General features: G+C 36.6%; 1 protein-coding gene across 1 annotated transcript in view; it reads right to left on the bottom strand.

Moving 5' to 3' along the window:
* Nucleotides 1-18,984, bottom strand: part of LOC135215393 (uncharacterized) — a 63,262-nt gene extending 44,278 nt beyond the window's left edge. Inside the window, exon 1 of the mRNA XM_064249986.1 lies at nt 18,948-18,984. The gene's annotated coding sequence lies outside the window, so the exon portion shown is untranslated. The remainder of the gene's footprint in view (nt 1-18,947) is intronic.
* Between the last annotated feature and the right edge of the window lie 2,625 nt (nt 18,985-21,609).

Below are 21,609 nucleotides of genomic sequence, written 5' to 3'. Positions count from 1 at the left end.
ATTATAAACTTTATGCAGTCAACGAATTTTTAAAAAGGCACGACTGACCGGAACCCACAAAATTCCTTTCCAGTCCGAATGTTGCAACAAGATTTATCTAAAATGGAAAATATATTCTCAATGTACTTGTCCTAGGTGAGCTTCAAGAAGCTAAGCATTCGAAATGCAGTCGAAATTTGTTGTTCCATTGGTGCCGAGAGGAACACCTCATTTCTAACGGTTTTTGAGAAACGTTTTGCCTTTCATCACTTTCAACAATTTATTGACCTCAAATCCGGAAAATCGTATAATCATCGTTGGGCTCTGTCTTCGAGTATCGGTCTACTATTTTGTTGACGCTGATAGACCTATTGAATGGGTAAGGCTATTGGTATGTAAAATTAGCAGCATCCCCCATCTCTGTTACTAAATACAGCAAAAGCTTGTCATCACTGAAAAGTATTTGTCAATCCAAATAAGGGAAATTAAAAATCTATCGTCAGAAGTGCATTTACTTCTATGGTTTTCTACGGTGTGTCGATTTTACCTAGAACTGGGTAATATAATATTGAAGGATGATACGTGATAAGGAGACGCTCAGCTTAATTAAAAACCTTGCGCATTTTTCGATGACCACAGAGGTTATGTTGTTATGTGTTACAATTCTTATATGAAAAGTATTCGATCTCGTCAATTACCAATAATTAAAAAAAAAGAAAAAAAAGGAAAGGGCGTTGTTCTATATTACGATATTTTAGGACACTGAGAGTACCATTACTTCTCTCTCCATTCGTTTGTTATCCTCTCTCTCTCTCTCTCTCTCTCTCTCTCTCTCTCTCTCTCTCTCCTCTCTCTCTCTCTCTCTCTCTGCCTTAGTTAGTTGTTCTCATCTCTTTCACAGAATATTTATTTTTATTCTTTTTCGTATGCTTCCTTCAACATTTTCTCTCCTTATATTTGTATTATTTTATATTTGTAATTAAGCCAGCGTTGTTAGTTTCTTTTATGTATTATTTACTCTTCAGTTTTAAATGTCATTTGCATTTCCAGTTCTTGTATCTCTTCTCATTTGATTTACTCATTCTTTTGTGTTCTATTAAGAATTCATATATACACACACACACACGCACACACACACACACACACACACACACACATATATATATATATATATATTATATATATATATATATATATATATATTGTGTTTACTCTTTACGTTTGCCTTGTATTATGATAAACAAATGAACAATGGGTAGACACACGAAAACTTTTTTATCAGTGTGGAGTAAGAAAGATAAATTTTCCTTTATCGTCTAAATCCAGCTAATGCAGACGCACTATATTGTCCCTTGAACAAAAAATTAGATGTTTCAGTAACCGGTCCAGTGAATTGCATACCTGCATCTAGACGGAGTATGGGACACTGGTATGCCGGTTGATGTGGATGGATCAGTTCGTGTGAATTATTATCTTAGTTCAGGCACTTGTCCACACACGTCGCTGAATGATTAATTCAAGTGCGCAAATCAATATAGTAGATGAAATTTCATGACGTGCCAACAAACTTTCACTTCAGCTGTAGCATTAGCAGCAAACGTGATCAAATACTTCAGTCCCATGTGTCTTGGTCGTCGGGAGTGCTTTATTCTCTCTCCGCTCGCTCTCTCTCTCTCTCTCTCTCTCTCTCTCTCTCTCTCTCATCTAATTCTTCATCAACACGATTTATTGAAGGATATCTTTTCCCATCCACCCTTAAGTTTTTCGAAGGTTTGCAGATCATTAATTAGTACCTGCCTTGTTAAATGATGCGGACTATTCTTTTTCTGGATAAAATGCATTTCACTGCAAACAATGGACGAATATGTAGCAAAATAGTAATATATGAACATTGCTTGCTGTACGGACATAATTAATCAAAGAGAAAAGGGCTAAATATAGCCATAGTCCAGATGCATTCTCCTGAAGTCTTCTGTACTGGCAGCATAACCACGCTCGGCAAACCTAGCGTATTACCACAACAGTCACACAAATAACTCTTGAAAATGTGCATGTAGCTCACTTGTAACTGTTTGAACGAGGGGGACTTTATAAGTAATGAATGCAAATATACAAGATATGGCCTTATGCCATTAAGTTTTCTCCCTTTTTAAGGCACACTGTATAATTTCATCTCACATATATTCTTATAATGTGAGTTTCGTAATGCAATTATGGTTTTGGTAATACAATTAATTCCACTCAGAAACTGTGTATAATGTTGTGAAATGTATATTTTTGTGTTCAGATTCCCATATTTAAAGTTAACATGTTTAAGTAGTGTACAATTTCATTTTGAAACATAATTAAGGCAAAGAGAGAGAGAAGGTAGGAGCGAAAGCCTCAAGAGAAGGCTGTTATTCACAACTTGAAAATGCTTAGCCAGCTAATTTTCTATTGTCCTAAGCGGTCCCGCGACGAACACAGTTAAACTATTCATCCACGTACGCAAATGCGTAAGGAACTCCCAGGACGGCATCAGAATCCTTCGGGAATCTTTCTTTCAACTGTATCATTTCATACTTACTTGCAGTGATTAAAGATTCTATTGCTAGGAAACTATTTAATATCCTTAATACATTAACTCCTATCTCTTTCAACTTGTCAAAAGAGGACTTATCGACTTGTACGTAATTAATTGTGAATTGGAAACTTCCATGACATCACCGAGATGACGTAATGTGTTTTCGTCTAGAATTTGTATGCTCAACGGCACCCATATGCCCATACTCATATGGAGATAGAGAAGACTTTATTCATTCCACTCTTGAGATCTGGGGCGTTAGGAAGACCAGTATGTGTGTGTGTGTGTGTCTTTCTCTCTCTCTCCCTCTCTCTTGCAGCGCAAGCAACATAACTCATGTTTTTGTATAAATTAGTCAATCGATATTACTAACTCTGTGTAATTTCTTAGTAACATATGTGTTGTTTGTGGAATCTGGGCATTGTTGTTTAGCCCACAAAAGTGTTGAAGATCGTAACAGGCATCTCCTTTTGAGTGAGAAGTCGCAACTGGTTTGAAGGTAATTGACAAATATTTTGAAGCGCACTTCGAGGTTTTATTTTACAGTGTTTGGCTAAAATTAAATTTTTTTATGCATTTTTCTTTTGTTTTGTTCTTTTGATATGTCCATTTTGTATACTTAATGTTGTACTGCCAATGCTTTAATTGCTCTTCATATGATTGTGTTTTGTATTCTCTTCATTTTTTTAATTAGATTGAATAATTTTTGATCGTATAAATGTCTTAATCTAACACTTGTGAATTAATTTGCATCTAATTAAGTTTCTTTTCAAATTTAATTATTGCTTTATAATATGAATTAATTAATTTTCTTGATAAACTTTGATTTAATTTTGTTTAATAATTAATTCAAGAATTAATCAAACTTTTGTTTTCAAGTAATAACAATTTCCCTGAGATTGTGAATTTCACTTATAAATTTTGAAATTGGAAATAAATTTTCGTATTTAAAATTTTTATGTGTATCATTTACCACCAGTATTATATTTTATTTTTGTTTAGGTAGTAATGTAGAGTGGTATTTGTGCCGTTTTCCTCAAGTGAATTAGAACCAGGAATTGAGTGATTTTTTTTCATCAAAATTGCCTCATATCTATTTTAATGAACATAGACTGATTGTTTTCTTGATTGATAAGTTCTATAAGGGATCACTGTTACCTTTAGGGTATTCAGTCTTTTAGTATTTGTGATGAAGGGTCAGGTGTCTGGCCTCAGGAAAATGCGTCTGCCGTCTGAGCTGGTGTGCATGATATGACCTGCCCAGGCTCACTTTTCATTCCTAACCTTCATTAACATCAATGGCGTCATCTGCGGGGCGGACATATCCCCCACTTTTTATTCAGGGGGGAACAACAAATCAATTGTCGCCCCCCCCGCCCCCCTTTTTTTCTCCCGAGTTTAATATAACAGATACTGAAAATGAGGCTATTGACAATGTTATAAAATATATGCTCAACACAAACAAGTATAAAATATTTTAATATTAAAGAAACAGTTATGTATTTTTTCATTAGGTATCCTAAGGTATCCCATTGTTTGCATACGAAGTCGGCAAACGCCAAACACTTGCAGCAATTGCCTATGAGTTAATTATCTTTCCTGCTTCTAAGTCTTTGATTCTCCTGTTAGACATTATTTTTCTACAAATATATTAGGTTTTAAAGTTAAGACTAACAAAATGGTAGACCTGAAAATAGGATGGCTCAGTTTGGAAGTTACACTATTGCTAGGTTATAGGTCATAAGAGATACACAGCTGGACAAGCTTCTTCCAACATATAAAACACTCACCATAATTTCTTATTAAGGCTCTTCAAGGTTCAAAGTCACAGTTAATGGAATGCTTGCTGCTGTCAAAGTTTCTGCAGAAAATCTCAAATCCCTTCGTACAGACAGAAAGTTAAAGGAAATTTTTCAAGTTGCACAAGAGAAAATTGAGGAGTGTGAACTCGAACCAGTGACTCTCCCTCACGAGCACAAGATTCCAAAGAGGCTTGATGACGGTTTTCAGGAATATACTCCCAGTTACGCAGAGGAATATTACAGAGTAGAGTTCTTCATATTAATTGACAGTATCTCAGAGTATTTAAATGAGTATTTCACTTCATCTGATCTCACGATGTATACACTGCAACTTAAGTGAAATGCTCTTAACTGGGTCATTCAAAGAAGAGTCAGTCAAGAAGTATCATGACTTTCCGATTCTCAATACTAGAAATCTATTTCTTCCACTTTTCAATGGTGCATCTGCTGACGACTACCGAAAGTCATTTGGAAATATGGTGCCGGAAGTTCGAAGAATGTTCCCGCAGGTAGAACGCTTGCTGAGACTTCATTTTGGTCTCTCCAGCATGAAAACTTGGCTGCGTTCCACCATGACCTAAAAACGGTTTAACCATCTTATGTTCTGTCATGTTTACCTAGAACGTCTTGATGCACTTGACCCTCAAGACATAGCTAATAAATTTGTAAAAAAAAAAAAAAAAAAAAAAGTGCTTGACACACGGACTAATGTTTTTGGAAATTTCTAAGGCACCTCTATTGTTTGGCTGAAACTGGAGGTAAGCACTTTCTTCATCGACTGCAGAAATGCTTTAATCCTCGAAGAGGTGTCCACAAATGAATTGCCTCCTTGCATCTCTATCCTCCACTACTGTTTCTCTTCTCATCCAACTATGTTATTGTTTGCATAATGTTCATTTCATACATTTTCAATAATTAATTAATTCAGCATTGTCCCTTTTTATACTTTCTCATGCTTTTCCACTGTTTCTGTTACAATTAGTACATTCTCATTCTTGTCACTCACTGATTTACTACCTCTTTTGATACCACTCTTAACCTTAGATATTAAAGCCCCCATTGGGGTAAATGGCTTTTATTGTCACAGGACTCTATTATTTTAGACTCTCAATGGAGTCCAATAAATCCTATAATAAACTTCATCATAAACGTATAAGTTTATTCTTATCCTTATTACTTATGCTTATAATATTACATACTGATCATAGTCTCTACAGAGTTAAGTGGAACTGTATATTGAGGATGTCACAGAAGACTTGTACCGTATTTTAGCCAATCAGTAAATGGTGGACTTATAAACTTGTTGACTAGCTAATATTGATAAACCAATCATCCTTTTCCCTTAATATCATATGTATATTCATATCTATATGGCATTAAAATACACCAGATCACGTTCATTTCTTCAAAACATTTCTTGGGGTGGTTACACCATCCCCCTGAACCTCCCCAGCTGCATAGGCTCTCTTAGATCTCCAATATTAACCGTATAATTCTAAGTATGTCCCCGTCATTTTTAGAGACCCGATGACGCTCCTGATTAACATATCTTCAAAATTATAGTTTCCCAACTACTCTCTGTTAATAACATCTAATAAATATGTTACTAAGCTATTCTTGTTTTCTTTTAGATACTTTTTTATGTATTGTCAACAACCATCCGCAGCCTCATCAATGCATAAATATATTAAAAATCAGGTACTATGTTTGCTTTTATGATAACTAGTTTCAGTATAATTATATAATGAAAAATATAAGTTACAAAACTTCCTCAGTCAGAGAGAGAAAGAGACATAGACAGAGAGAAATAGACAGGACAGAAGAGAGACAGACAGACGTCCAAAAACACACAGAACTGTGATCAATGTCACGGGCTTGTGATCCGATATTTGGACGTATGATCAGTGACCAGTGTTACTGTTCACTTAAATTTATCACACCCAGCGTCTTTCATACAGTGTACCTTAAGAAGGGAGGACACTTAATGGCATAAGACCATATGCTGTATATTTGCATTCATTGCCTGTAAATTACCCGTCGTTCGAACAGCAACATGTGAGCTACAAGTACATTTTCAAAGGTTATTTATGCACTCATTATTGGTAATAAGCTTGGGGATGGAGCCTGGCCAAGGATGACGGCCGATGGGGAGAAGCAAGCATGTTTATACTAGTACAAACTTCAGGAAAATGCGGCCCTGAAAGTAAGGCTATAGCCTACCGATCGAAAACAAGGAAGGGAAGTTATCATTTTACAATTAAGATATATGAAAATCAAAATGAATACATGAAGATTAAATGAATAAAATATTCAATAAATATAAATATATTTTACTTCCTGATTGATTTCAAAAAACGACTAAACAAAGAGATTTACTTTACTATTAGCAAAAACATTCAACTGTGAGATTCCTGTTGGAACAACAGAGTACAAGCCAGTTACAATTCTCCATTTGGAAAACAAGCGTCTGCTTTCATATGTACAGGTTAAATTCATATCTCATCTACAAAAAAAAGTAGGTAAGAGTATCATAAATCCGTCTATATCACTTCATGCAGATTTCTATTATCAATTATCTCCATCATTCTGCGGAACCCTATTGTCGTTGGCTGAAGGCACTAGAAAAATTTCAGTAGTCAGTGACGATTACAAAATTGTCGTCAAAAATGGCTCACATTGTTTTCTAAGGAATGACACACATGAACTAATTCTCTTGGTCAGCTACCACAAAAATAGTAACCAAGTCCACTTTTTCGGCCACACCGTTGTGTCTCTCACCTTCAGGTAGGGAAAGAAACTGTAATTTCAAATGAGAGGCCACATGCAAAAATGCAAAATACTAAGTGGTCAACAGTCACAAGGGCAAAATTGGCGTTAAATGTGATGAGCTTCCTGAGCATAATACATGTGTTTGGTTAAAAACCTTCACAGCAGCACTATAAAAAGAAGATTGGAGAACTGTCATAGGTACTTGACACTGATGTGCCTAGGTGAAAATTAATACTATTATTCCCGAGGTTCTCATTTCCTGTCAAATATCACCATCATATTTCCTGTGGCTTATATGTATTCTGAAAATATTGTGACTGAACCTTATACCGTCTTATGACAGATGACTCTATATTCCTGCTACCAAGAGGGGGACATTCACCATGTTTCCAGATTGTGTTCCCTATAATCTTCAGTGCTTCCTGCATAAATACTAATTTTCATTCTTTATATTGGATTTAGCTTTGAGTGCAAGCTGGAAAAGGCCATTCCAACTTTATTGGAAGATATTTAACTACCAGACAAGGGAAACCATGCCCACCTGTTAGCCTCAACTCCAATTTCCTTCCAGCCAAGTTCAGACATCTCTCAGGAATCTCTGGCCAACTTAGCCATTAAAAGTTTTTTAATGTTATTTTTCCCATTTTTGTTTGTCAAATGTATGTGATATTATTGATTCAAACCCATTGGTCAAATAAACATGCTTGCAAGAAATCTGGATCCAGTTTTCCTTCCTAGGATGGAAGCTAGTTTTCATCGGAAACATGGCAGTCTGGTAGTGTTTACAGAAGCTGTGTTATTTTCCATTTGCTTAATTATATCTCTTTCTTCAAGCTGCAAAACTTAGCCACTTGGAAGGACTGCAAGAGTTTGGTTTGCCTTGGATAAGGCAAGTCTCCAAATTGTAGCCTTCCTTTTTATTTGTTGAAGGAAATAGGCTGTATAGCCTTACTCCACTGATCATTATTGGTTAGTCTTTAATTCCAGAATTGACCAGCCCTACAGAACAGGAGATTATCAACACTGTTACAAGGATGAAGTGGCATTGTCCTTCCTTTTATCATCATCTATGTCATCTTACTTCACCACAACTACACTCTTTAAACTATGGTTGCAAGTTTGGAGTGGGGGAGTATAGCCCATGTCTGAAACCATATTCGGTTTCTTTCAGAATACTCTTTGTCTCAAGGTAGGGTTGTGAAGTTTGGTCACCAACAGCCATTATTTTTCCTGGGTAGGGTTGGTGTTAGGTTCCATCTCCTTAGACTTGAAGTTTTCTTCCATCTCATCTCTCTTTAAGCTTTTGAACTGGTATCGAGATTAGTTCTCTCTCTCCTGTGTCTGCTTCCTGTCACTTGATCTAAATATGGGGTTTATTGGCACAACAGGTTTATAGTGCTCTGTCTATCCAGGTCTGTGTGGCTGTGGCAACTGGGGAATGCTACAACTCCCCCCACCATAACCATTCAGGGTCGCACAGAGAGGGATTGTACTACCTGTTCATGCCACTCGTTTGCTTCCACTACCCAGTCAGATGATTAGGTTATGAGTAGCATAAAACTTGTAGTGCTCTCTGTTCATCCAGTGCCATAAGGCCAAGGTAAGAGAGGAGGCTGTTACTCTTCTCTTTGAAGCTCAACAAGGTTGCACAGAGTTGGTAGCATGCAGTGTTCACATGGACCATTCATGTGGCTCGTTAACTTCCTGCATACTCAGCCTATGGGTAGGATATATGAGTGGCAATGGGTTTTTGGTGTTGTCTCTGTTTTCTAGAACTGTCCGGCCAGGATTGAAAGAAAATTCTGTGGCGCCTTTCACCAGTCACCACAACCTCAGTTCCGAATTGGGTTTTCAGAAAGCAACAAGCTAGTGGTTCTTTCTGTCCATCCATGGTGTGATAACCATGATAGCAACAGATTCCTTTGCCTTTTTACCCACAACTCTTTCAAGTTCCATAAGAGTTGTGTGCAACCATTCTTGTGGTTTATTTGCTAACTATGAGGAACTTGCGTGACCTGTTCACATGACTAGTTTTCAATTCAAGCACTTGATCTTCAAATCGTGTTTCACAGGAGCAACAGTTATGGGTGTGGTTTTCCTTAAACCCTTCTCTTTCTTGTTCTGAAACTTTCAGTTGGAGGAAGACAAAGGCAGCTTAGTATGATTTTCCTACGAGAAGGATAGCTAGGCGTCTTGCATCTGGTCTTTTCTAAAGGAGACTGAAAGGGGCTCACACTAGCAGTGCTTCGCACACTGCTACACCTAGCACTTTGCACACAGCTGAAACCAGCACAGGGTCTCCTTGGACCCACATGTACCAATAACAGTCTGGCTAACTAGGCTAGCCACCTGCCCATGGTGCCATGCATTTTGTCAGTGAAGCCCAGTGCAAGCAAGGGAGTCAAGCATACAGATATTCTTTTCCTTCTTCTCACTCTTTCACTTGGAAGGGCCAGAGGTCCCAGGATTGTGACAGGTCTCGAGCATTACCTTCATCCAATGGTAGCGAGAGGGGCATCTCCCATTCATCCTCCCTGTCTTGTCAAAGCTTGGGCTTCTACAAAAGTTGGGGCACAACCACTAACAGTCCTCATTCGCGTTCATGTAAGCAATTTCACTCTTCACAATGCATGGGTGCATCATAAACACAGAATGACAACCATCTACAGCCTTGCTCACCTGGTAGAAGCTCTGTCTCTACCAGACTGGTCAAGGGTTCCATGAACTGTTAGTTTACCATCCCCACTACTTTGGGTATTTCTAAGATGTAAGAATCAGATAGACACTGGGGTTAGGATAGAGAGTGTTAGCCCTCTCTGACAAGCCTCTTTTGCAAAGGAGTATGAACCAGAATTAGCCTTGGGGTGTCAGTGTCTGGTGCAGGGTCAGTTTTAAGGATATCATCAAGCCCTTTGGTGAATGGGACGGCCTTAAGGAAGCACCTTGGCACACTTTATTAACCAGCCTAGTGAGTTACTTCCTCTGACTAATTGTAGGAAGGGAAAAACTTTTTCTCTTGGACAGTGCCAAACTGTTACTGCAGGTAGACTCAGTTATCTTTCTTAGTTTTCTTCTAGTCTCTCACTAGACTGTTCTATGTGAGGGGAGTCACTCTCTTGCATACAAAGGTGACAACTTAGGGCAGACAGTGGTGGATACCCTGAAGGAACTTTTTTTTCTGGGAGCAGGCTTTTCACCTACCTGGCCTATCAGAAAACTATCTGTGAGCCAAGTTGCTTTTGGGTAGGCAGGATAATATGTTGTCTTAAATCCTTAGGCATTTTGGCAATGAGTTGGCGTTGGCACTGGTTATTGGGTGGGATGTGGTATAGCTTGTGGCAGGGTCTCCATGATTGAATGACCTGCCCTTGCCAGGCAGGGCCTAAGGCTCCCTTCAACTGCCATTAGTAAGAGGGTTCCTGACAAGTGATTTTACATCATGACAGTAACATTTATCAGTGACCTGAATAGTAAATGTCCTAGAGGAAGGCTATCTATTTCTCTCCTTTGAATCCCCAATACCCCTTACTCTTCTTTTTTCCAATACATTTCCTCCCATAGGATCCTGGCTCACAGTAGGACATCACTTCCAGTAGGTGTGTCCAGATCCGAGGACTGGTGCACTGGAAGTCAAGAGCAACTTCCTCTGCCAGTGGACTTCAAGGATGGGTACTTTTCAAATAAGTAAATCCATAAGTCCTCTTGGAAGTACCTCTGCTTCATTCTCAGGGGAGGGGGCTCTTCCATTCGTGGCTTGCAACGTGCTGGAAAACTTAGCTCCTCAGGCCCGTTCAATTCAAAGTTAGTTGCACGCATTGAGAGACGCGCTCAGTTCAAAGCTAGTTGCACAGCATTACACCATGCTGAAATGTTATAAGTGTAAGCAATTATTATTGTATTAGTATTGAGTCCAACACACAAGCTTCAATCCTGCACATTCTACATCATGTATGCAGGATCTGATTCCTTATCAGGTATAGAGTCCCAATGCTCATATATTTGTTTCTATTATATAATAAAATCATAACACCTTTTATATTTTGTAATGATTCTATTATGTATGCCTTTTATATTTTGCATATATATTCTACTACATCCCTTCTCCAATGTAACTTAGCCAATAAACAAAAGCACAAAGATATTGCTTATTATCGCTCTTAACCAACAACAGACCCTGGCGACAAGAAACAGAATACTATCTCCAGTACTAAAATATCATCTTTCCCTCTTCCTGTTGGTAAGTGTGAATATCTGTAGTATGGGTCAGATAGCCAAGCAGACCCAAAACCCACCAGCCACACCCTAAAAAAATTTTACATGATGCCCATACTGGTGTCAGCTTGAACCCATTTCTTTATTTGTAGTCTTGCTGAGTTTGTTGCCATATTTTTCTTAGGAAAACCACTTTCTTTAGTTAGTTGAATGAATAACAAAAGAGTGGTTCTATTTCATATGTAGAGAGTAAAGTTCCTTGGTCTGCTAATATATGGATGTAGTAAGAGTCTATCATTGGGATTCTTGCACGGGCAAACTCAGGGAGGTTGTGCACAAGTTCTTGTCCATCAAGAACATTCCACTCAGCAGTGGAACTCTTTCTAGGTCATCTGTTATCCTGGGGCATCTCCTTCCCCATTTCTGGTTTAGGGTCTCAAGAAGTTCAGATCTTTGGAAGACTGAGACTGTGGCTGGATGACAGGATCTTCTAAGCACTCTCCTTCAGAGATGCTTTTGTATGGAGCTGATGGCCAGGTATATTTCAGACTTTCCAAATGTACTGGCACACTAGCTCAATCTTCAGGGACAGGTAACAGGGACATAATGGCCCCTAAATTCTTGTATGGCGAAGTTGTTCAAGATTTTCATTTTCTGAGAGTAATTCCTTTTGTCTTTCAGCACAATAGGTAGCACCAGGCTGTTCCACCTTTATAATTCAACCAGTAGTAACATGGAGGACATTTTTTTCATTTCTTGAAGTATAACCTCAGGACTTACATCTTTTTTGCCATCATACTTATTAAAAGGTAATCAACAGGAACTGATTTCCCTTTCTCAGACAGTCTCTAGTGGATTTCATAAGTCCATGTCAAATGATACTAAACCTGCTAGCTCTGCTGCCCGAGGTGCAGATAGATTTTCTTCTTTGGTACAACCATCAGTTTCAGCTCCTCTTAGAGAGGTATCACCAAGTTGTAAAAGTTCTACCACTCACCCATGAAAGGTAACCACTGTTTCCTCCAACAAGAAGTTTCTCTCTCCAGAATACATAGAAGATTTTGGAATACTTTAATTTCCTAAGTGGCTGTCTACCAAGTAGGACCATCTCCAGTGGTTAATGCTGGAGTATCTCTTGGATCAGAGTTCCTCTTCAGCAGGTAGTAGTGTTCTCTCATTTGCCATCACCATGAGGAGCTTCTATTTATCCAGGCTGTTGAAGGCATAGATCAACCTTAGGCCAGTGTTTGAGACTAAGGAGTAGATCTCCTCTCTCTGATAGAGACCTTTTATACTTCTGTGAAGCTTTAGATAGTTTTACTGCTCAAGAGAACTCAGATCCCTGGGAGGATGTGACTCTTATCCTAGGGCATTTGACCCTTAGTTTGTGCTAGTCTATACAAGAGTGGTCAGACACAGATCTGACTTTATATGTATTGGTGTAGGAACAGGCGAGTTATCTGGGTTTTTGTGATGTTTGGCACTTAGCAGGACACTGTCTCATTTGAAATTGTCCTGATTTTGAAACAAGACTCGGAACTGCCGTTCACGTGAGTCCAAACCCTTGTCAGTTTCATCCCTACAGGACTTTTCAGTGGTGATCCATGCAAGATACTACTGTCTTGTTTTGGGTGGTGCATTACCATTTAAAGCGATTTAACACCTCACTTTTAGTATTATAAGACCAAGAGGTGTCTAAGAACACTAAATCATCTGGCCTTGTGAGTAGCTCCATGGGTATTGACTTATCCTGTCTAAAGGGTGAGTATGCAACCCAGACAAGAGCTCGTGATAGCAGAGGCATCTCCCCGTCCTTGACACTCGATAGGACCTGTTAGCTCATCATGACTGAACACTCGCACGATGTTTTGCCTGTGAACATTAACTACTAGCCTTGGACACACTTTCCTTGAGCTGGTGGTGGTTGTAATGTATCACTTGCAGTTATGGCTGCGTTTGTAGAGCTTTTTTATTTCTGTTGATTCAACATTTGGATTACAATATTCATTAATCTCATTCTGCTAAACTATTGTGTCTATTTATTACACACCTACACTATTGCTTACCCGGAAATATCCTTCTTCCGTCGACATTGTCAATTCTCAAAATATCGGAAAAGCATGTTAACATTCCATTGCTTTTATACTCATTTCTATTTCACTTAAATATCACCGGATCTATCTATATTTAGTTGGGCCTAGTATGAGCTGAGATCTAATTAAAACATCTAATTGGAACATTGCCACACTGCTCTTATATTTCAAGCCTGAAATCTTCTAATTATTGTTATAATTATTTAACAAAAGAGAACTATTAATTGTAATTATCATCATTTCCCCTGCACATACTATGTAACCATTTACTTCAGAACCTTAGTATAAACAGAGGTACTTCAAACAAATTCGTTGTTTTTCAGTAACACATTAAAAGAAGAGAGCAAAAAAATGACTACAATCAATTGCATTTACCCATACTTGATTTCATGTTGAATTAACTATCAGAAATTCGAGTTGAAAAAGAAAGAGATAGCAAATAAGTCTTATATATTGCATTTACCTATCATGGACACCAATTGAACAAGAAACAGAAAGAGAAAACCACATCATTATCTTATGTTACTTTACCTATAATTGATTTTAAGTACACAAATAAAAGGAAAAGCACATCACTATCATATGTTGCATTTGTTTATCGTGGATTCAAATTAAACAAGAAAGAGAAGAAGATAAAAGCCCAAAACTATCATATGTTCACTTATTTATCAAGAATTTCAATTGAACATAAAAATATGTGGCAATTACCTAACATGAATATTGAATAAGAAAAAAAATTAGAAAAGGATATGACTATCAAATGTTGATTTAGCTATCATAGATTCATTAAGCAATAGAAATAAGAAGAGAAAAGTATATCTTTATCATATGTTGCAGTTACCAATCTTGGATTCCAATTAAACATGAAAAAAAGGAAAGATGAAAGCACAAAATTATCATATTTAGATTAATCTATCACGGATTCGAGTCAAACAATAACAATAAAAAAGAGAAAAGCACATCACTGTTATATATTGCACATCATTATCATATGTTGCTTTTACCTATCGTGAATTCAACTGAAGATGAAAAAGAATAAGAGGAAAGAAAATTACTGTCATATCACAATCATATGTTGATTTACCTATCATGGATTTCAATTTAACAAGAAAAAGAGAAAAGCACATCTTTATTATATATTGCACAAAGCTATCATGAAAAAGGGAAAAGCACAGGACTATATGTTGCATTTACCTAACATTTATTCCAATTAAACAAGAAGAAGGATAAGAGAAAAGCGCAAGACTACATTTACATTTACCTGTCGTGGATTATAGTAAATTAAACAAGAAAAAGAGAAAATCCTGTTAGTAATATAAGCTGAATTCCAATTAAACGAGGAAAACGAACGGAAAGGACACAGTAACAAAATCTGCTTAATTTACATACCCTAGATTTCAATAAAACAATTCATATAAAAAGGCCTAAAAACAGCTATATTTACCCATCTTGGGTTTCAAAAGTGCAGTTAAAAGAAAGGGAAGAAAATTAATGCAAAAGCTTAGAGCAAAATCAAATTAAACAAATCAGGGAAAAATTCAAAATGGCTGCATTTACTTGTCATGTGTTCCAATTAACAAACTATGGGAAGGAATATAAATAAAGGCCTAAACTTGTTACTTTTTCTACCTTTATTTTTATTGTATAATGAAAATTAAAGATATTTAAATGTAGCAGGTTATAGTCTCCATTTCTTCCTTTCTTTTAATTCTTTAATTGGAATCCATGACAAGTACGTTAATCATATTATAGTCGTCTATTTTTCAAAAATTATGGTTTCACTAATTCGAGCTGAGCTATAGGATTTCATCACACGGCGCACCTGTCAGTTTCTCCTCGTCATCGCACTACAGTTCTTATGATTCATGAAAGTTAAAAATTACTGATATGAGCTTAGGAGGTCTCCTTTTTTTATCAACTTTAGTTTGTGCATACCCCTCGATAATAATATTCCTGTAACTACAACACAACCTTTGCCAACGGTTACTTTGTCACTGTCGTAGGTCCAAGGTACCAATCAAGATGTATATTTTTATCAGTTATATATCTAAAATCATAAAGAACACTGGGGACATCATGCATTCAGATGTGTGATTTATATCTTTCTCACAGGTGCTTCTTATACAGTAAAGTGATATAATCTTTTTTCGTTGATTTCCCTGAGCACCCACAAAAGCTGCCTAAATCCTAATAGTAAAGTAGGATCCCATAATTCGGATGCCAACTTTCAAATTTCATCAGAAATTGCAACGTCGAGGTGCTTTCTTCTTTCTAACATTTAGTGGCCTGCAACTGATTTTCAAAAACCACAGATTTAAAGTCTCATTTTGATGAGCATAGCAAACATACCAAATGGACAAAGTCACATAAATTTTTAGACATTGCACCCTTTAGAAAATACTTAAGAAGAGTATGGTGATAGATGAAGGAATATTCAAAACAATTTTCTACATGGTTTTTGTAAGGTATATACATTTTAGTTAGAGTTGCCTTTTAGTCGTTTTATGCCTTTACTAGAATCCCATTCTTTAATCAAGCGTAAATTCTTTTGATGTTACTATCGATGCTAAAATATTGTGTCCTTAATGTTCTTAGGTTGCTGTATAATTTCATAAATATCCATTTCACTCGTTCAGCAAGAGAAACGTAATTCTAGTGCTTGAACCATTACTGGACACGTAACCTAGTAATTCATTACAGAAGCTCTTTGAAAGCATTAGAAAACAACTCTTTGCTCAAGCTTTCTTGGCTTCTTAATTTACAGCCAAAACTCAACTTTTTGTCGAACTGCAGAAAAAATATTCTATAAGCCGGAGACTATGAAAGCCACACATAAACACCTTGTAAAGATTACTGCGATACAATCTGGATTTGTCATGTAGTGTCACTTAAAAGAAACGTTTTTACGAGTATACAAGAAATAACGTATTAACAAAAATTCAGCAAACTTTCACCTTACAGCCTAAGTTGTAAATTAACTTTCTGGGAAACAGACGAAAGATGAAACAGAAATATACTCAAGTAAACCGCCTGTCATCGCATATCACAAGAAACCAAGAAGCATCAAAATTGCCATTCTCATTCTCATGCGCATAGTCACACCTGCCCAGACTTTATATCTACTATATATTTATTAGCGGATCATAATGAACAGCTGGAGTTTTCAACTGAAAAAAAAATCTCGCCTTTCGATGTCAATATCTTTTCTACATTAAACAATATTACATCATTCTCAAACTTTGTTTGAAAGACATTTCCTGTGGTTCATATACGACCACAAGGTATTGTTCAGTTATCGCAGATCACAGTTAATCACGATCACGAATGTTCCTGGCAGAAAACATCGCTTAGGTTAGAACAAGTTAATTCGCATTTCCATGGTACGCAATTCTTTTGGAGCCTCGACAAGAATCAATTCCATGGTCATTGGTGATTCACACGTGTCTACGATTCCTCTGAAAAGCTTCAAATTCCATAAAAATTGTCACTGATTATGTTAGACTGCAAAGTTTTTTATATATATTCATTTAACAACGCATCAACAGATAACGTTAGAGATAGTAATTCTTTACCGAAATAGTATTTGCGTGTATTATAGTTTTTTTTTTTTTTTGTGGGGTGGGGGTTGGTTTGTAATTTTTCGATAATTCAGTGCATTTTTTTTATTATTCAACTTTTACTCACTGTCTGCCTTAAGAGCAGGTAAACACAACTTAGTTGAATGGCTGAATGCCATTACCAAAGACGTTATTTTCTTCACAGGTGATATTTTCATAAACCAAAATAATATTCTTTATATGATGTTCATAAATCATAAAATGGATAAATAAACAGGTTTAAAAATATTTCAATAAAAATATTTTCTACATAATTGCAGTTAATAAAAGAAATCTAACAAATGTACTCATAAAGAACTTATAATTCTCATTATATGATATTTGGTATCTTACATTTTCTTATGGCATATTATCGAAAATTGTTCTTGTAGCCATGGCATCTTTGAAATAATCTACATGTGCGTCTTCTAAATAATGTAAACACTGTCTGTGCAGATTAATGGTTGTGAGTGATCCGATATTGAAACAAACGGATATAACATTTTACACATGAATTGTCTATCAGTAGGGGTGTAAAAATACTCCCAACGTAAGTCCTGCGTGTCGTAAAAGGCGACTAAAAGGACAGTTGCTCCCTTGCAGGCTTACTTTTTAGTAAAAGTCTAGGCCCACCGCCAGTAAGTGCGGAAAATACTGCCTTGCAGTCTTACTTTTTAGTAAAAGGCTAGGCCCACTGCCAGTAACTGCTGCGTTGCAGTCTTACTTTCTAGTCAAAGGCAAGGCCCACCGCCAATAACTGTGTTGATGACAAGAAGGACAATCGGTCGTATAAACCCCTTTACCAAACAATAAACCATGACTGATGCATGCAGTGGAGAAGGCGTATCAGGCAACAGACCCTTTATTGTAACAATAACGGTGAGAAAGAAGAAGGAAAAGAAAATGAATCGTCCAACGTCTCTCAGTATCTTACAACTTACGGTAAACCTGATTCAAAGTCAAATTTCACTCTTCGTACAAAGGAAATCTGAACTAGCTCTATCCAGTATCAATATAAATATGGCCTAAGGCTTCACTTAGCACAGCGAAGCAGGCCTATGGGTGTGCTTTTCGTGCGAAGTAAGGTAGTATAGCTGCAAGTTCCTCTCCTCTGTGCACATACCAAGGTAAGCAAGCTTCACGATTCATCTCTTCAACTCAGATACACTCCTTTGGTTTTTTATCTCTTTCTACTGAAGTTTTCTGCTACTTACGAAGAAGTCTAATTCACCTTTGGTTAATTATTGTCCTAGTGCAAGTTTTACTTATCCATATATATTAACTGAAAATCATAGTAAGCTTCAATGTTTCGTAAGTAAACAATCTGCCGGCTAAAATTTTCGTTTGGCCCTGGACACTGAGCAGACTTCTCGATGTGACTAAACTCAAGTAGGTACAGCACTTGTTGAGTAGTGGAACTAAAGTAGATTTGTTCCTGAATTCCCTTGCTTATTATCAGGTTTATCTAAACTTCAGCTTCTCATACGAGTTCTATAAAGTTATTGTAAGCTTCACTTAATAACAAATATAAGACTTATCCACTTGATAAGAAAACTATGATTTTATAGAGTGCCATTGCCTGGAAGAATAATCAATACAAAACCTGTTTGGAAATTCCGTTTGTCTGGAAAAACTACTAAGCCTCTTGAAATGATTCCTTTTTTTGAGTATGAACTATGAATCCACCTGTAGTGTGCATGTACTCAACTCCCCATTTTCATAGGATTTCTCTAGCATGCGTTGATCTGGACGTTTTGAGACAAGAAACGCCATATACCAAATCTTTTTAAAGTCAGAGTAGGAAAAAAATGTACTCTACACTAAAATTGATAAAACATGAAAATTAGAATGAGGAAAATTAGGTATCAGACGGAAGCCTCGTAAAACCGTGAATAATGTCAAAGTTTGAATATCGTTTATAAAGAACTGATACCTTGCACTGCAATCCGTGGGTTCCGAGTCTCCCGAGTGCAAAACTGAAACTAAGGCTAAATGAGCAAAAGCTGTCGTTAATGGTTCTTGCCTAAATACGACCCCTAACCCCCACCCCTTTCAATATCCCCAGAAGTTTGCGTGTAAAATGGCAGGAGAGTTTTATGCTGGTGGTCCATTATCGGTAGGGGTACCCCTGTCGCGTGCGTTTAATGGTCTTTAAACACACGATGCCAAGAATAGGTAGCACGATCTACAAAATGTAAGATAATTGCAACATAATAAATGGAAAATTAAACTGCAAATTCTCCTCGAAACAGCTTCATGTCGTCTTTTTTCTTTTTTTTTTTTGATACGAAAAAAAGGATTCCATGTACTCAAAATCACCGGTATTAAAATTTCGAACTTTGATGACTACACACAAACCATTCTGGAATGCTGAACGTGCTTCATACCCAAGTAAACATCTGAATTGTTAATTTCAACAAAAAATATTTCCATGACACTTCCATAAATTTAGAGAACAGACGAACGTTTCCTTCCCTACTGCCTACACAAAAACTCATTTTTCAGCAGCCAACAGTTAACATAAAAGCTACTTTTCCTAAATCACCTCGTGTACCGCTAGCTGAAAATGCAACGTAAAACCACTTCAACAGGACACACTCCTAACCATAAAGGAGTGCAAAACTGCACCCATCATAATATATGTTTTCCTGTCGTGACTTCATCTTCAAAATGAAAAAAAAAAATAAAAAAGAAATTTAAACATGCTTTTATTAATATGCAATAAAAAGTGGAAAATAAATTTTTGGAGGCACACCAAGATTTTCTTACAATTAATCATGTCTACAAAATAAAAGCGTGGGCGCCAAATATGGAAGTGCTACAAGAAAAGAATCTTTTTTTTTTCATTTTCAGTATCATTTCTTTCCATATTTGACGCCCGTTTTTATTTTTGTAGACATAATTAATTGCAAAAGAAATCCTGGTGTCTCAAAAAATTTATTTTTCACTTTTTAGTGCATTTTAATAAGTGTGTTTGTGAAAAATTTTATATTTTTTTTATTTTATACTTTTTAATATTGACAGAAATTGTAACCGATTTATGATTGCAGCTAATGAAATTGATATCCTGTCGAGCCAAAGGAAGTTTGAAAAATCCACAGTTGTTAACGCACCCTACCGAGTCAAAGAAGGTATACAAATTTGTAGTTAACCTTTTTACCGAGTCAAAGAAGCTTGGAAAAATCCAGTTTCATACAAATCCTGAGATACTGGGAGAGGTCACTGTAGGGTCATTAGAGATCACTACTGACCTACTGATCATTCAGTGTTGTATTGTCACTGGAATTTAGTCACCGTGTAAAATTTCAAGTCCATCAGACGAAGGGAACAGACGAAGATTGAGTTACAAGTTTTGACCCAAACAGACAGACACAAACAGACCCAAAGGACAAGTTAAATCAAAGCATATAAACACTGATCTTTGTCTGTAAATACGATACTGTAAATTGTCGCAACCTTTCTCTATAAATAGTTCTAAAGACGGTCATGTGGAGGATGAATAAGCATGTCACGGCAAACCGAATGGTTACTTCATCTGACATTATCACATACATCGTTTTAGTTTCCGTAATTGCTGATCAGATAAATAACCAGGTATAATTGTTGGTTGTACATTTAAAACTGGAGGTTAAACTTAAAATTTATTAACATCTAAAAAGGTTTTATGTGCCTTTGAATTATTGGATACAAAAAGTAGCGCATGCACTATACATAATTCGATAATATTGTATAAAAGGGATTTGTAAGCAAAGTTCTTTAAACACTGAAAAAGGATTAGCTACCGTAAATGAATGTTAAAGATCACTGGAAAGAAAATATTTGAACCTTTTGACGTTCTAATATCGTTGCCATTTCTATAAATGGCCTCCATCTGTCTTATAAAAATTCAACGTTTTGGTTCCATTGCTTAATCTAAATATTTTGTCTCAATCATTATGCTTTGGCTCATGCTGAAAATCTACATATAATTTCAACATGTGACCATTTTCCTATATGGTTCCCACTCAGGCAACGTACTCATTTCCTAAGATTTTGCTGGACGTTATCCTGAAACGTATTCCATTTTTCTAATGAAAATAAGATATCGGATTTCACTAATGCCAATGTAATACCAAAGTTAAATTCTACAAATATATATCATCTGAAATATCTAAATTAGGGTGTAGTAATAGACGTAATGCCTATGTTTAGGTAGTCCTTTGGATAGGCTGTATCTACAGCGACCTTCACTACTCTTCTATCTCTCACCAAAAGCTCTTAGATCTAAACAAGAAATGCTTTCATTTCTATGTGGGTTAGGGGTATTCTTAATTGATTATTTAGACGCACCAATTTTTTGTTTACATTAAAATTATGAAACTGTAGATTCAGCCAAGAAGTAAAGCATGGAAGAAAGAACACCTGCAATTTTCATGTGCACTGGTGATTGCTATCTAATGTATCCCTAGAAATAGTGGGTCCCACACCTGAAATGACAGGAAGTACGTATGAGAGAGAACTGAGCCTAGATTAATGCTTGCTTTGGGTAGTTTTCAGATTATATGGGATTTAATTATCGTTGGATGAATGACCAGATAAGGTGAAGAACTCAGGGA

Source organism: Macrobrachium nipponense, chromosome 5 (genome assembly GCF_015104395.2).
Source record: "Macrobrachium nipponense isolate FS-2020 chromosome 5, ASM1510439v2, whole genome shotgun sequence".
In the NCBI taxonomy this organism is placed as follows: Eukaryota; Metazoa; Arthropoda; class Malacostraca; order Decapoda; family Palaemonidae; genus Macrobrachium; species Macrobrachium nipponense.
The sequence above is the reverse complement of the archived record's forward strand: the minus strand, read 5'-3'. Positions and strand labels throughout refer to the sequence as shown.